A 17711-nucleotide genomic window follows, 5' to 3' on the forward strand; every position below is an offset into this window, starting at 1 on the left:
TCCACAGCAGAACTGAATTGATAGGATTCAGGTAGGTGTAGAGCTTTTAGAACTGCTCCCGGAGTAACAACATACTCAACCTCATTTGCTGTAAACACGATGCTTGGAGTCCCATTCTTACCACCATCATCATAATGTCCAGTACGCGAAATGTCAGAACTTGAGTTCCAGAATAAAGTCTGGACCCTAGTGCCAAGACCAAGGCACAGATGAGTTGTTTGGTACAAAATGGGTGTTCAGAAATAAAACTGACAGTGATGGCATAATTACAAGGAACAAAGCAAGGTTGGCTGCAAAAGGATACTCTCAACAGGAGGGAATTGATTATGATGAAACATTTGCACCAGTTGCTAGATTGGAAGCCATAAGAATATTTTTGGCTTATGCTGCTCACAAGAAGTTTAAAGTCTTTCAAATGGATGTGAAAAGTGCTTTTCTTAATGGAGAATTAGGAGAGGAAGTATATGTTGAACAACCTTTAGGCTTTGTAGATCCTAAATTTCCCAATCATGTCTACAGGCTTGATAAAGCACTTTATGGCTTTAAATTCTGATTATATCCTGAATAAAATGAAGTTCCGAAGGAGCTTCACTCTTAGTGAGAATGGAAGCATAGTTGTTGGGGACGAACTTTGCTCCATTAAAGATTATATCCTTGGGTACCATTGAAAATATGTGAGAAGTTAGAATTCCTGAAAAGTGTTTGATAAAATGTCTGTAGAGTAAACCGTCAAAAAATAAAAAAGAATAAGAAAAAGAGAGAGAGTAAATAGAATAGAAATATAAATAAAAGATTTGAAAATCTTTATCTCTTTTACTTAGACACCCCACGTGACAACAGTTATTGAGAAGTGGAACAGACGTTACACCTATCAGGCATGCAGTAGTTAAGACAAAAGTTAATGGGCACGGGAAATAAGTAATGATTACTATGTACATGCAGTTTTCAAAAAAAAAAATTGTTCCCACTAAACAAATGATTATTACTATCTTTATCTCACTTAAACCAATATTCTGATAAAATATAGCCGTTCAAGTATTGACCTAAAAATAAATCAAGTAAATAAATACTGCCACGTCAGCATCAGAACTTGATTTTTATCAGAATTTAAAAGTCATCAGAATATGGCTCCTTTACTCAAAAAGTGAATGTTTATTTCTGTAGTTCTTCACATAAATACTGATATGGTTTCCTCGGAACTTAATCATCAGAACGTCCATCAGAACTTGTCCTCAGAATTTATGCAACTGAAACTTAAACTGTTCATCTAAAATATTGATCACCACAGTAATTTTCATCATTCATATGGAGTGTAAGTGTGTGCTTTAAGCTAAATATCAGACAAATAGTAAAGTCTGATTCACTTCTGTACATCTTAGAAATAAGGCATAACTAAGAAATTTGCTTAAAATCAGTCATTAGTCTGAAGTCTACTATAGAATGAGTTCATGCATGAGTCCACCTCAACTGTTTTGTGCTCATTTTATGCATCATTTGAAATTCCTTTTTACAGTGGCTTCTTAGTGTAAGTGAGTCACGACTGCTTATCAGAATTTATGCTATTATCAGAGTATTTCTCCAGTAATCAGAGAATGTGAAAAGTCACCAAGAAAATTTTATTTTGCTTTTCTAATGCATATTACTTAATACCAGCAATGCACTTGGGTCTTCCCTTCCACATACATTTTTCTCTAGATCTCAAAGGAGTACCTGATATTTATTTCTTTTCTTTTTCTTTTTCTTTTGATAAGTGAGGCTTATCAGCACTTAGTACATCCATAAGATTTACAAACATCAGAACTTAACAAATAAGAAGCACTATTCTAGTTTGTGACTTAGTAATAAGATACACAAAGTAAACCTAACCAAGCTCAATATCAGAATTTGCTTGTGTTAAAAGATTTCCTCATAAACAATTACTTCCAACATGGGATCTTTAGTATATTAGAGACTACTAGGTCAGCATCTAGCACAGTTATCCTCATTAGATTGTATAGTCACAGAAACATTCATATCACTATCAGAGTTTAGAAATTCACATCAGATAACAGTCAGCACTTAGGTAAATTTCAATTTAAGCACATATTTCATAAAGAGAGTAATATCTGTAAATAATGATCATAATGTCTGATGTATCAGAACATAAACTAAGCAGATTTAGTGAAAGAAGCTGAAACCATTCCAAGTTCATTTACCAATCTTGTAAAAGTAGCTTCACACAGTGGTTTTGTGAAGATATCTGCTAGTTGTTGATCTGTTGGAACAAAGTGTAATTCCACTGTACCTTCCATCACATTTTCCCTTATGAAGTGGTACCTAATGCTGATGTGCTTTGTCATAAAGTGCTGAACTGGATTAGCTGTCATAGCAATAACACTTTGATTATCACAGTAAATAGGAATTATAGAAAATTCTAACCCATAATCCAGTAACTGATTCATCATCCAAAGAATCTGTGCACAACAGCTTCCTGCAACAATGTACTCTGCCTCTGCAGTTGATGTGGAAATTGAATTTTGTTTCTTGCTAAACCAAGAAACTAATCTGCCTCCAAGAAATTGGCAGCTTCCACTTGTGCTTTTCCTGTCAATTTTGCACCCTGCAAAATCTGCATCGGAGTAACCTATTAGCTTAAAGTCTGATTCCCTAGGATACCACAATCCCAGATCAGCTATACCCTTAAGGTACTTTCTTGTAATTATGACATCACTATCAGTTTTGTAAGTATGCCATCACTATCAGTTTTGTTTCTGAACACCCATTTTGTACCAACAACAGATCTTTTCTTTAGTCTTGGTACTAGGGTCCAGACTTTATTTCTTTCAAATTCATTTAACTCTTCCTGCATTGCTTGCATCCAATCAGCATCTTGAAGAGCTTCTTCCACTTTCTATGGTTCAGCCTGAGAAAGAAAAGAATGATAGAGACATTCATTTGATATTGCTGTTCTAGTTCTAATACCTGCTTCAGGATCTCCAATAATAAAGTCAGGTGTATGTGCTTTAGTCCACTTCCTTGCAGATGGAAGGTTATCTCTAGAACTGGATGCTCCCCCATGATCCATGCTATCTCCATCAACATTTTCTGATGCTCCCCCTGAAGTTATGCTCTCAGAGTTGGATCCTTCAGAATTTGAGTTTCCAGAATTATCAGAACTTGGCCCATCAGAACTTGATGAATCAGAACTTGAAGAGCCTGTTCTAGGTTCTGATGCTTCTTGAGATGTGGTTGGATCTTCAATATGCTCCCCCTGCACATGTGCATTTTCCTTTGTTGTAGTCACCACAGTTTCAATAACATCAGAGTTTAACCCATCAGAGTGTGCAGTATCAGGATTTAGACTATCAGAATTTACAGATGCAGAATTAAAGCTTCATTCTCAAATCTCAGCTGATCATGATCATTGAAATCTTCAAGTCCAGTAATCTTCTTATCATCAAAAGAGACATTAATAGATTCCATGACAACCCTTGTTCTTAAATTGTAGACTCTAAAGGCTTTTGTGGAAAATGGATATCCAACAAAGATTCCTTCATTAGCTTTTAGATCAAATTTGGATAGCTGTTCAGGACGAGTCTTAAGAACAAAACACTTGCATCCAAATACATGAAATTACTTCAGATTTAGCTTCTTTTTCTTCACCATCTCATATGGTGTCTTTCCATGCTTCAGCCCAAAAGTAGGTTGATAAGTGTTGCATTCTGAGTAAAACAAGCAGTCTACACAGCTTCAGCCCAAAAGTAGGTTGGTAATTTTGCTTCATCAAGCATAGTTCATGCAGCTTCAATAATAGTTCTATTCTTTCTTTCAACAACTCCATTTTGATGTGGAGTTCCAGGAGCAGAAAATTCCTGCTTTATTCCATGGTCTTTGCAGAACTGTTCCATAATCAGATTCTTGAACTCAATGCCATTATCACTTCTTATAATTTTCACAGAGTCTTTGACCAACTTATCCAGTTGTTTGACATGATCAATCAAGATAGATGCAGTTTCACTTTTTGTGTGCAAGAAATACACCCATATGTATCTGGTAAACTCATCTACTATGACCATAGCATATTTCTTCTTTGCAATAGACATGACATTCACTGGACCAAATAGATCAACATGTGGTAGGTGATAAGGGTCAAGAATTGAAGATTCAGTCTTGCTCTTGAACGAAGATTTTCTTTGTTTTGCCTTTTGACATGAATCACAAAGGCCATCAGGAGCAAATACTGATTTTGGCAGTCCTCTCACAAGATCTTTCTTGACTAGTTCATTTATATTGTTAAAATTTAAATGAGAGAGTTTCTTGTGCCAATCCCATCTTTCTTCAATTAATGCTCTACTTAATAGACAGATTGCAGAATCATCAGAACTTGTTGAAAGCTTGACTTCATAAATGTTACCATGCCTGTATCCCTTCAGAATAAATTTTCCTGTAGATTTTTCTTACAATTTCAGAGTGTTCTTCAAAGAAATCTACATGATAACCTCTGTCACAGATTTGACTAACACTCAGTAGATTGTGTTTAAGTCCTGAGACTAGAGCTACTTTTTCAATGATGACATTCCCAAGATTGATATTTCCATATCCCAGAGTTTTTCCCATATTGCCATCTCCATAAGAAACTCCTGGGCCAGCTTTCTCCACAAAGTCTGATAGCAGGGCTTTATTTCCAGTCATATGTCCTGAACATCCACTGTCCAGTACTATGATATTTTTCCTGTTGCCCTGCAATCACAAAGACCATTAATGATTAGTTTTAAGGACCCGGACTTGCTTGGATCCTTTGGCCTTATTAAGTTTGTTAACATTTGCAGCGGATTTAACATCAGAGTTAATGTTAACATTTTTCTTATCAGAATTTACAGTATCAGACTTTGCATCAGAACTTACACTAGAAGGAATAATGCTAACTTTCTTTAAAGAAGGTTTTATTTGATAATAATTTTAGTACAAACTATGATATTCCTTACAAGTATAAATGGAATGCCATAAACTACCACAATGAAAACAAGGATTTTGTGGTTTAAACCTAACATTCTGACTCTTAACTCCCGATTTAGGAGGTAAAGAATTTATCTCCTTATTCTTCCTGCAAAAAGAAGCAAGATGGTTAGTATTTCCACAGTTATTGCATTTCTTTCTAGGAGCATTAGGAACAGACTTATAATTATTGCTTTTGTTCACACCTTCCTTTCCATTCCTATTTTTCCTAGGTGGCTTTACCTTGTTTACATCCTTAATCTCTTTCAGCTTGTACTTAAGTTTCTTCTTTGTCATTAAGCCTTTGTTAACTTCAGCTGGTTTATCCTGTTTTAATTTGTCAGAAGTTGACTCTGCTTTAACTTCTGTATCATTATCTTTCATCTTTTCAGAATCAGACTTTACAGTTTTAGCTACAAACTTAACAGGATTTACCTTTGGCTTATTAGTCTGTTTAACAATAATTGGCTTAATTTGTTTAGTTCCTGTTTCACTTTTATCATCTCCATAACCTAAGACCTCTTTCCAGTTTCCACTACTTAGTAAATTCTGAGTTGTTCTGCCGGAGTTAGTCCAAGTCCTGATAATCTTTCTTTCCTTTTCTAACTCATTTTTTTAGAGATTGATTCAATTTTAACACTTCATCACTAACATAAAAAACATCATCTCTTTCTTTCTGAGTTTGATGGAACATAACTAACTCTTTTTCTTAATAGTCATTCCTTTTCTTAAAAGCCAGATTTTTAGAAGTTAACCTATCACATGTTAAAGTCTGATCTCTGTAGCTAATGAATATGGTTTTAAGATAAGATCTCAACTCAGTAAGATCATCAGTATGAAAAGCATAAGTTGTTTGAGGTACCTTTAACTCAGCAGCTTCAGAACTGCTATCAGCATTTGCCATCAAGGCATAGTTCAACGCATTTTCAGAATCTGAAGTGTCAGTCCAGCTTTTCTTCTTTGTGACAAGTGCCTTGCCTTTGTCACCTTTTCCTTTCTTGCAGTTAGGAGATATGTGGCTTTTCTCACCATAATTGTAGCATTTAACATTTGAGTAATCTCCTCTGTCAGACTTTCCTGCTTTTCCTTCAGATTTTCTGAATCCCTTCTTATCAAAACTTTCACTTTTCCTGGAAAATTTCTTTCCCCTTCTGAATTTCTTGTAGGCTATCTTTGTGATACCCTTCACCATAAGAGCACATAATTTCATCATCTCTTCATCAGCATCCATCTCAGATAGACTTTCAGTTTTTGAATCCTCATCACTATCAAAACTTGATGACTCAGTATCAGACTTTGTGATGAGAGCCTTTCCTTTGCCTTTCTTTGGGACAGCCATTTTGGGGGATTCCTCCTCAGCCTTAAGAGAAACTGTTCTTGACTTTCTCCCATGTCTCTTGCTTTTTTGATCCATCTCAAGTTCATGAGTTTTGAGCATACCATAAATTTCATCAAGAGTAGTTTCATCAAGAGCATAGTTGTCTCTTATAGTAGTTGCCTTCAAATCCCAACTTTCAGGAATAGCTAAAAGGAATTTAAGATTAGTATCTTCAAGATCATATTCCTTATCCACCAGTGACAGATCATTCAAGAGTTTGACAAATCTGTCATATAAACCAGTTAATGACTCATCAGGTTTTGAGTCAAAGTGCTCATACTCTTGAGTGAGTATAGTCCTCATCTTTTTCTTAATTGCATCAGTTCCCTGGCATCTTGTCTCCAAGGCATCCCATATCTCCTTTATAGTCTTGTAGTTAATTAGCCTGTTTGACATGACATTATCAATGGCACTATGCAGCAAATGCCTTACCTTTGCATCCTTGTTAATAGATGAGATATCTTCAGCTGTATATTCACTATTCTCCTTTGGTACAGTCATTGCTGGCTGATCTGCAACTACAATAGAGAGCTTGGTTGGCTTATGTGGTCCTTCATTGATTCTGTCATGATATTCTGGATCTGTAGCTTCCAGAAACATAGTCATCCTCACTTTCCATATGGGATACTCAGAAGGTTTCAGTATGGGAACCCTAATAGTCTCATATCGATTATGGATTTGAGTCTTTGGAGTTTCTTCAGTTTTGGTGGGCTTGGTTGGAGTTTTCTCTTCTTCAGACATGATTGTTTTGGATCTTTACTGTATATGTGTTAACAGATTGCTCTGATACCACTTGTTAGGTCACACACACTGTAGAAGGGGGTTGAATACAGTGTATAGTACAATCAAATCGAATTAAGAACACAAGTATGAAACTCAGAATAATCTTATTAATATAACAGTATTATAATGAAACCGTTCTCTCTCAGTGATGAACAAATATCACGAGAGCTGATAGGGTTACAATGAATAATATTCTCGATTAAGATAACACATATAGTGTAAACCCTATGTTGTGTTTATATAAACACACAGTTATAAGATAATCTTCTAATTGATTTTGAATATATGTCTGCATTCTAAAATATATCAATTAGTTATCTTTTCTTCCAAGTCTTCTATTCTTCATAGAATTCTTCTCCATGCATATATCTTCTTGTTTTAGTCTTGATCTTCTTTCCTTTCAATCAGCCACCTTTCATATCTGAAAGTCTTCTTAAGTCCTGATATTATCTCCTGATAAATATCTTCTGATATCTTAAGTTCTGATAACTTAAGTTCTGATATCTTAAGTTCCGACTTCAGTATAAGTACTGATTTCCAGTTAAGTCCTGATTTGTCCTATTAGTCAAGATCTGAAAACTAAACACAAATCACTATTAGACATGACATCACAAATATATCTAATATATTTTATCCGTGTCACCCGGGGATAGGATGAGGTTTGAAAATATTTAAAAATAATATTTTAAAAGCTATTTGGTTACGTGTTAAATGAATTATTACGTGTTTAATAGTATTTAAAAGTGTGCCTAACTATGAATTAGCACGCGATAGAGTTGTGTGTGGTCCCGTAAGGACCAGAGTATTTTTCGGATACTCGTTACGTGTTTAAAGTGTATTTATATGAAATTATACGCAATCTGGACGCGTGTTTATTAGCGTCTTTATCGAAGTACTCGTTCTACCTCATTTTATGTGCAATTGAATGCATTTTATGTGTTTTTGGGGGTTTCTGTTAATTTAGGAATAGTTTCTGTTTTTTTAAATCAACGGACCGGGACCCCACCGGGACGTCAAGGCCCACAAAATTCATGTTTATATTTTTATAGAATCATTCATATTTCAAATACCCAATATGCTTGTATTTTTGAATTATTCGTAATTTTTTTGGGAAATTTTGATATAAATTCTGTATTTTATCGCTTTTAAAAATTATTCCCCGTAATTATTTTTTTTGGGCCTAATTATTTTAATTAGGGGATAAAAACACCCTTAATTGATTTTAGGGTATTTATTTTTCTAAAAATATAAATAGCTGAAATTTTATTTTGTTATTGATGTTTATCCAAAAATTCAGAAAAATGGAAAATGCAAATTGGGGGTGAAATTTGTTCTTGAACACAAATTGAGTGATTCCAGGAGCTGTGATTGTTTGTTTTTGAAGCTTGAATAACCGAATCAAAGCTCTCTTCGAGCTCTTTCCGTTCATACTAAAATCTTTGATTGAGGTGGGATATTCTGAAAAATCATTTTCTCTAGGTTTTGATTCGAATTGGTTTTTAAGTTCTGTTAATTGTTGATTGAATTGGAGGTCATAACCAGCTTTAGAATGATTTAGAGAGTCGAATTATGTGTTTATATTGATTTTTTGGTTGCTAGATTATGATAGTCGAGTTCATCATTTTCTTCATCTTTTTAATTATAATTTTCTGAGTATTGTGATGATTATTTGATTGCTGTGATGATGCGAATCGATTGCATATATGATTAGCTTCATTTTGGTAGTAATTTTGCCAAGTTTCGTTGAGAAATTGTTATAGTCGGTTTATCGCCGGAAAAAGGGTCGAGTTTCGGTCGTTCTTGATCAGATCTTGTGTTTAGCGGATCGATTGTTGTGGTTGTTGATAGAAATCAGTTCCTGGGTTCATAGAGAGTGGAATGGGTGAGGAAATTGAGCGAAACAGACTAGTTATGACTGTGTTTTTGGTTCGCCGGATTTTGCGAAACCTCACCGGAGTTTCGCCGAAATCTGGGAATTTCCCAGAAACCGGTGAATTTCCGGTAGGGTTCTTCGTGAATCCGGCTACGTTCTTGGAAGTCTGCTGTTTGATCTGTTTTCTCCCAAAACTGAAATAGGAAATCTGTTTCTGCCAAATTTTCTTTTATTTTTAATTCAAAATTCAATTTCAATTTTCAAAACCATTTCTTTTATTTTTAAAAATCATTTAATTCATATTTATAATTCAAAAAATTAATTTTTTAATTGTTTTAAATTCCAAGAATTATTTATTTTATTATTTTCAAAAATACTTATTTGTTTTAATTATTTATAATTTATTTTAATTATTTATGTAATAACCAGTATTTTTCTTTGTAAATATATATATATATATGAATTAAGTTAATTTTAGTTATAAAAACAAATATTTATTAAATTGAGTGGATCCATCTACATACATATGCAAGATCTTAAAAATATATATATATTTGAATAATACATTTCTTTATATTTCAAAATATCTTTAAAATAATTATATATTATTTTATATGCTTACATGTCTATTTTTACTTGTCAAAAAAAAACAACAACACGTTATTCAGAGATAAGATATGGGTCATTTAAAAAAATAGTGGGTGATAACTGACCGTCATAATAGAAGGGCACTACGTCAAATTTGTAAATAAATATACGTGTCTCAGCTAGTTTATTTCTTGCACAACATCTTTTTATGAGGTACTCCTCATTCTCTCTGTTTTCTTCTACCTTTCTTTTAAAATGTGTTTTCTCACTTATTTTATACTCATTTTAATACATTTAATTTACATTGATGTCAAATTCTTTCAAATGCTTGCATAGTTGTTGATTTAATAATACGTGATATATACATGCTATTAGATATTGATATTTGTTAATTAGTTCATATGTACTTGGTATGTAATTTGTTAAATATTTAAGTACCATGTTTTTAAATTAATAATTTATCTTAGATAAGATGATTTATGGTAGGTTTCTTATGATTTTATTAAATTATGTAGGTGTCTGCAAAGTATGAGGTTAATAATTTATGTTGTCAATAGATATAATTATATACTTGTGTGCATGGATATATTTTATTGTAATATTATTGTATATAATATGTTCACTAACCTGCATATTTTATTAATATTATTATTATGTATTGTTATCATTATTGCTATTATTATATATTAATTGATTTGGGTAGTCATAGATAATTTATTTGTGAGTGGTAAAATAAAATGAATTGGTTTTGTTTTGACATGTTATTATACTAAATATATTATGTCTAGACTTTAATAATATGTTTATTAATTTTATATTAGTTAATGTAAAATTTACACATGTTTTATTATTTATTTTTCAAAGTTTTATACATCTTATAAGTTTAATGTGCCTGGTAATGTGTGTATATTTATTTTCATCATTATGTATACATTAATTACGTGTTATTAATGTATTTGGCTTAATTTATAGAATATGGTAGAGTTAGTAAATATTTTATTTGATTTGATGAATGAAAAACTATTATTACTTATTTATTATTTTACACTATTTAAATTATGTTTTAAAATCTTAAAGTTTGTTTTGTTTATAATTTTATGTTGCCAGCCTATTATTTTGTTTTATTTTGTTGTCAACCAATTACTCTGTTCTTTTGTAAGCATGTTAGGCTACATAATTCTAACATGTATTAATCTGTTTGACTGTAACATTGCTGTTTAGCATGATATTTTCAGATTGGATTTAAGGTGTTTGTTATACTTGTATAAATTAGGTTAGTAATTATCTTTGTTTGGTTCCCTTAAATATAGGAATTACTTGGAAATATTTTGGACCATCATTAGCTAAGTAAGGTAAGTTAACTCTTCACACTTTATTTTATTTTAAAATCTTTTAAATATTTTTGCACTACTTTTGTTTTAAAATTTGTGGATCAAGTACCCTGTTTTAGAAATAAGAATTCCCAGTGAGCTCTGACTTATGAACCAGTTAGTAATTGCGTATAGTTCCGGAACTAGCCTTTGATACCTTACTAGGGAGTGCTACTTATGATGCCTTCGGGAGCGCACACTCTATGATACCTTAGTAAGGGGCGCATTATTGACAGAAATTATGAACTTTTGATATTGTGTCACCAGGTATTTGTGGCCTTAGCGAGCTGTGGAATTTTATATCTTATGTCATATGGATTTCGAAAAATGATTTTTGTTTTATAAAATTATAATATTTGATCCACTAGTGTAGAATTGTTTTCTTGCTGGGCACTTCGCTCATTACTCACAAATTTTCAGGTGCTTAGCTTTTGGGACATCTTAAAGGTGGACTTGATTTGAGCTTGGTCTAGAATAATATTTTAGTGATTATGTTTGTATTGGAGCTGCGTATCCCAGGATTTGCTTTATTTTCAGCTTGGATGATTTTATTTCTGTCTCGGATTTTAGAATTTTATGAAAAACTAGAAACTTATTCTTATTATGGATTTAATTTGGAGTTTTAGCTGAATATTTAAGTATAACTATTTTCTGAAAAGTCAGGGTATTACAATTTATTTATATATTTAATTAATTGGTTAATTCATTTAATCAATTAATTTTATTTATAAATAGTTAAATAAAATACAATTATTTATAATTAATTCAAATAAATCCTAAAAAATATTTTTAAGCTTTTAAAAATTATTTATAATTAATTATTAATTGATTTAGCTCTATTTATTTCTTATTTTATTCGTAATAAATTAACCATTCGTCCGTTTAATACGAAACGAACGGGTATAGACTCAAAAAAACATTAAGCTTCCAATAAAAATACTTTTGAGACTTAATTTCTTTTGTATTGAAAGACCGTTTGTTTTTTTTGAATTTTTCTGAGTTGATTTTTGATAAAAAAAAATCATATTTTGACCTGATTTCAGTTTTAAACGTACCTAGTCGGACCTTTTGGTAAACCGAGTCATGTGTTGTATGAATTATGTGATACGTGGATTTTTTGTTTATAAGTTATGTGAATTATGTGCGTGCGTGAGTCAAGATTCATGTGTTGACTGCTGTAATTATGTGTGGGCTATCGTATGGGTAGACGATAGGATTTTGACGCGCATTTCGTTAAGTAATTATCATTTAGACGATTAAAATGATATTTTCTAATTATAAATACGGATCGTTTGAGTGATCAGGACAAGGTGTTGGATAAAGAATGAGATGGAATGGTATTGGATATCTGGCTTCTAGCAACGGCAGGAGTAGCATATCAGTGAAGTGTTGGAAAGAAGGACGGTGATATTTTGAGACAGAATGTCAGAATAGATGCGTCTTTGCGAGTGGGACTAACTGCTAAAAACCTCAAAGGCAAGTATCCCTATCATTACTTATATTTTAAGTGATATTTATTTTAAATCTTCTTATGCAAGTATTGCTTTTCCTATTCTCAGTTCTGAATAGATAAATGTTTTACATATCGCTGAAATAAATGATTCTGTTTATGCAAGTACTTATCTGCTATTCTATATTCAGAATAGTCAAGTGTTTTACTTTTCCAACTATCGGATTTATAAATGTTTTGAATTTTGAGAAAGATGATGTTGTGTTGGTTTTTTTTTCTGCCCAAGTAAATGGGCGAATAAAAGTTTATAAGGGTGTCATGTATTATGACCCTTTTCAATAAAATGTTTTACAATTGGATGGGTTAGGTCACACACAAACTGTAGAGGGGTTGAATACAGTGTATAGTATAATCAAATCGAACTTTAATAACTCAAGTAACAGAAAACAAACTTTATTGAAACAATAAACTCTGTTACAGTATGGAACTGTTACCTCTCAGTGATGAACAAATATCACAAGAGCTGCTAGGGTTACAATGAATAATCTTCTCGAATATGATAACACTTCTAGTGTAAACGCTATGTCTGTGTTTATATACTACACAGTTACAAGATAATCGCTAATTGATATAGAATATAATTCTGCTTCCTAAAATATATCAATCAGATATCTTTTCTTCCAAGTATTCTATTCTTCATAGAATTCCTTCTTCATGCATATCTCTACTTATGTTTATCTCGATCTTCTTTCCTTTAATCAGCTGCTGTCCTTATCTGAACGTCCTTCAGTACTTAAGTTCTGATATCCATCTTTTGATGATTATCTCCTGATAATATAAGTACTGATATCCTTAAATCCTGACTTCCAGTAAGTACTGATTTATCCTGTTTAAGTAAGATCTGAAAACTAAACATAAATCATATTAGCCATGACATTATCAAATATATCTAACAATCTCCCCCAACTTGTAAATTAGCATAATATACAATTTTAACAGATATTTGATTATGTCAAAAATATTAAGTATAAATGCATGAGAATTAGACTAGATAACTACAACTTACAGTCCTTAAAGCTTTACCAGTCTTTAACTTCTGATAACAACTTCAGTCTGTACTCATATCATAATTTAAGCAGTTGTAGATCTTAACTTGGCTTCATCTTCTGATCTCTCTGATGTCAGGAGTTGTTCTGAGATAGTTCTTCAACAAACATCCCTCGGCATATCTGAGTTCATCAATCATCCTCCTTTTAGCATCTTTAAGTTCTGCAGTATCTTCACCAATTTGAAAGATTGCAGCCCTGAGATCATTAATTCTAGTTTTTCTTATATCCTGATCCAGTCTGATCAAATATGCCTTATCAGACTCAAGATTGAATTCCACAGCCCTGTAACCCAAAAAGTTAGTTATAATCTTGGCAGTGTTGGGCTTCATTTCAACTATATCACCCTTGTTATCTATGTACTTTGGAAGATATGTGCTGTCAGACTTAACAGAATAAAGCCTTTTCTGTCTCTGAATCTGATTCTTCAAATAGTTTGCAGCACTTTCAGTTATTCTGTCATTCACTTGAAGTAAGAATAATACATGCTCCAGTTCTTCAAAATAATTCAGTGGAATGGCATTTTCCCTCATATGATAAACCCTACCATCTGTCATAAAGTACAACAAGATGTGTTCTTTCAAGTAGGTATGGTAAACCATTTGTACAGATTCCAGTTGATTCAATCTCTCAGGAGTTGCTCCAATACCTGGTTCACTCAAGAAAGTTGGATCATTGGTAGTGTTCTGTATTCTTCTTTCATCGGCACTTCCCAATCCAGTTTTATCTCTTGCTTCCTTTCCAGTAACCACTCTTGCTTCAAAACCACTTGCAACAGTCTTCAAAGGTTGAGTCTGTTTTGCTTTAGTGAATCCTGGTAGGAGTGTCTTTGATTTATCTTCTGATATCAAGTTAAATTGAGCTATGTCAGAGGTTACTTGCTTCTTTGAAATATCAGAACTTACTATCTCTTGACTCTGAACAACTTGAGCCATGTCAGAGGTTGTCTTAAAAACTTTTCTTGAAGTCAGAGCAAGATCATCATCTTCATCAGTAATTTCTTTATTCACAGGAGGCACATAAACCTTGATAGGTTCACCAACTTTCTCTTTACCCTTGGACCTTGGATCTATCTGCATTTATGATTTAGCCATAGTTGCTTCAGGATTTATCCTTTCTTTTATCACAATGCCTTTGAGTTTTGGAAGTATCTTTTTACCAGAAGCTTCAGATTTAGATTTGACTTTTCCTGATTTAAGTCTGGCTTCTTCTTCCATTAAACTCTCCAAGTCCATTCCTGGATTTTCCTGAAGAAATAACTGTCTTGACATTTCTTCATCAAGATCTAAAAGTTCATCAGAACATATCCTTTTACCAGTAGCAGAAGTAATTCTTTTTCCAGTATCAGAACTTGTCCTGTGACTTGTGATTTCAGCTTTTCTTGATGAGAAACCTCTACCTTGACTATGACCTCTACCCATTCCAGAGTTTCCATGGTCATCTTTTTCATCATCCTTCCCCTTCAGTGTCTTATTAGTTTTGCATTTGGACTTAATTACTTTCTCCCCCTTTTTGGCATCAGCAGGTAATAGAAGAGAGACAAGCAATTCCACTAAGGCTTGGATTTCATTAAGTTGAGATTGCTGAGAAGCTTGATTTTTCAAAATATCATCAATCTGAGATTGTTGTTTCTCTTGAGTCTTCTCAATATAAGCAACTCTGTCAAAGGTAGGTTGGAAGATTTTTTTCTTATCAATCTTCTGAACTTGTTCTTGCTTCATTAATTCTTCCTGAATTTTGTGTATCTCTGCATGAGTAGTTGAATGGAGACCTTGTAAATGTTTAGTACTCAATGCAGTGACTCGAAGCTGTGTTTTGAAATCATCAGTGATTAACATCTCATCAGCTTTTGTCAAGTGCTCAGCAAGATTCTTTGCAGATGGAACACAGGTAACTGAGTTCCATTCCTTAGTCCACTCCTGTCCTGCAGGAGTTTCATTCCAAGGCACTTGTGCTTCTCTGATGACAAACTTCTTAACTAGTTCAGATTTAAGAACAGTTTGTTGAGGTGCATGTCCTGAAGGACATGTTTCATCAGCATCTGCATGTGGAGCAGCATCACCAGTATCTCCAGTATTTGCAGCATCAGAACTTACAGAATCAGTATCTTCTGATAAAACAACAGTATGAGAAGCAATTGAGGCTTCAGCATTATCCTCTAATTGCTGATCTGGTTCCAAGTTCTGATCAACAGCCATATCCTGATGCTCTCCTATATTCTGATCATCAGCATTTAGATGCAGAGAAGGTGTAGTAGATAGTTCTGGAGTTTGAGCAGCATCAGTAACAGGTGTTGTTGATGGATTAGTTGTTGTTGGAGCTTCTAAGTAAAGCACTTCAGGCACAACCAAGTTCTGGATATCAATTTCAGCACTTGTGCCTAGATCAACAGGAGATACAGTCTTGTGAACAGGAGACACAGATGGTGTGTTATCCATTTCAGTAGCTGCTTCAGTAGTTGGAGTTAATGGAGAAGCAGGGGCTTGAGCAGATTCCTTTTCTTGTGAGATCAGAGATTCCTGATCTCCTTCCTTAGGTGCTGCTTCCTCATCATCTGAAACTGGCCTTTTTGCTCTCTGTTTCTTGTATCTCTTTGAAGATGGGGATTCCTTGGGAGGTTCGGCAGAAGTCATTTTTCTAAGCCTTTTGAGTAGCTTAGATCCCCCAATTCCAGAATCCTTATGAGAAGGAACTTTCTCAGCTTCTTTTACAACAGGGTCTGATGTAGAAACCTGTTCCTCACTATCAGACTCATCTCTCAAAACAATCCTCCTTCTCTTCTGAGGTGTTTGAGGAACAGTCTTTGTCCTCTTAGGCTTGGAAGATGAAGGGTTTACAGTAGGTGCTGAGGATGAGGGTTGAGCTGTCTGTGAAGTGGAGAGATATGATTTGAGATATGTTCTGAGGGATGGTTGAGTAGTATGAGTGATATGTTCTGATGGTTGTTGTGGTGTTTGGGATGTGGTGGTAGGTTGGACATCAGGATAAACAGATCTATAGGATTGAGGATCAGCATTTACCAAGATATGTTTTACAGACTGAGGAATCTGTAAAGGTCTAACCACCTTTTTCTTAACATCAGCATTTACCAGGTCATTAAAGGCTCATTTTGCAATTTTGAAAGGTGGAGTTAAGGTACTGGCAGGTTGGGGTTCATCAGCACAACAGAAACTATATATAAGCTGACAGAATCTAGCAAAGTAAACTACATTCCTATCCTCTGTCATCCTATCCCCAATAAAACCTATCACAGCAGTTGCAAAATCAAAATGAGTTTGGTTAATGATAACATACCCGATGTGCTGACTCGTTATAGGGATGGCATCAAAGTTGGAACACTTATTCCCAAAAGCTTTAGTGATGCAGTCGAAGAAGAAGCTCCATTCCTTTCTGATATGAGCCCGTTTCAACTGCCCAAGCTTAGCCAAACTCTGCTCATACCCCAAACTGGCCATTAACTCTTGAAGAGCTGATTCCTCCGGGGTTGAAAATGTACATCCTTCTGGTAAATGTAGGGCCTTGCGAATTGTACCAGGAGTTACCACATGTGTAGAATTATCCACTTTGAAAGCAATACTGGGAGTACCATGTGTACCACCATTATCAAAGTGCCCAGTCCGCCTAAATGTCAGAACTTGTTGGCTCGAAAAGGTTGAAGGCTGGGTCAATGCATACCCAATTTCACTGTGTGCAAGAAGATCTTGCACAAAATGCAACTCAGACGGAGCTTCAGCATGATCAAGAATTACAGCATAGTTATTTGGAACAAATTTAGCTCCATCAATGATTAAATCCTTAGGTGCCATGAGAAAAATCGAAAATTAAGATTTGTCTGTTAGGTGTTTGATAAATTGTCTGTATGAAAAACCAACGTCAGGAGATGAAAGAGAGTAAAAGCAAAGAAAGAGAGATAAGGTGTAAAAGTAAATAAAAGATTCTATAATCTTCTCTCTCTCTTACTTATACTTGTAAAAAAAAATATAACCGTTGGACACCTGTCAGACATGCAGTAATAATGAATAGTTAATGGGCACGGGAAAACAGTAATCATTACTGTAATAACCCCAAAAATTTTCAACTTTTTGTAACCCTTGTGAATAGTGTTTTAGCTGAATGAGAAAACTTTTCACGCCACACTATGTAGGGGTTCTGTTATGGATATTCTGGGATATTATTAGTACTCTATGAA

The sequence above is a fragment of the Apium graveolens genome, chromosome 2 (genome assembly GCF_009905375.1).
Source record: "Apium graveolens cultivar Ventura chromosome 2, ASM990537v1, whole genome shotgun sequence".
Classification (NCBI taxonomy): Eukaryota; Viridiplantae; Streptophyta; class Magnoliopsida; order Apiales; family Apiaceae; genus Apium; species Apium graveolens.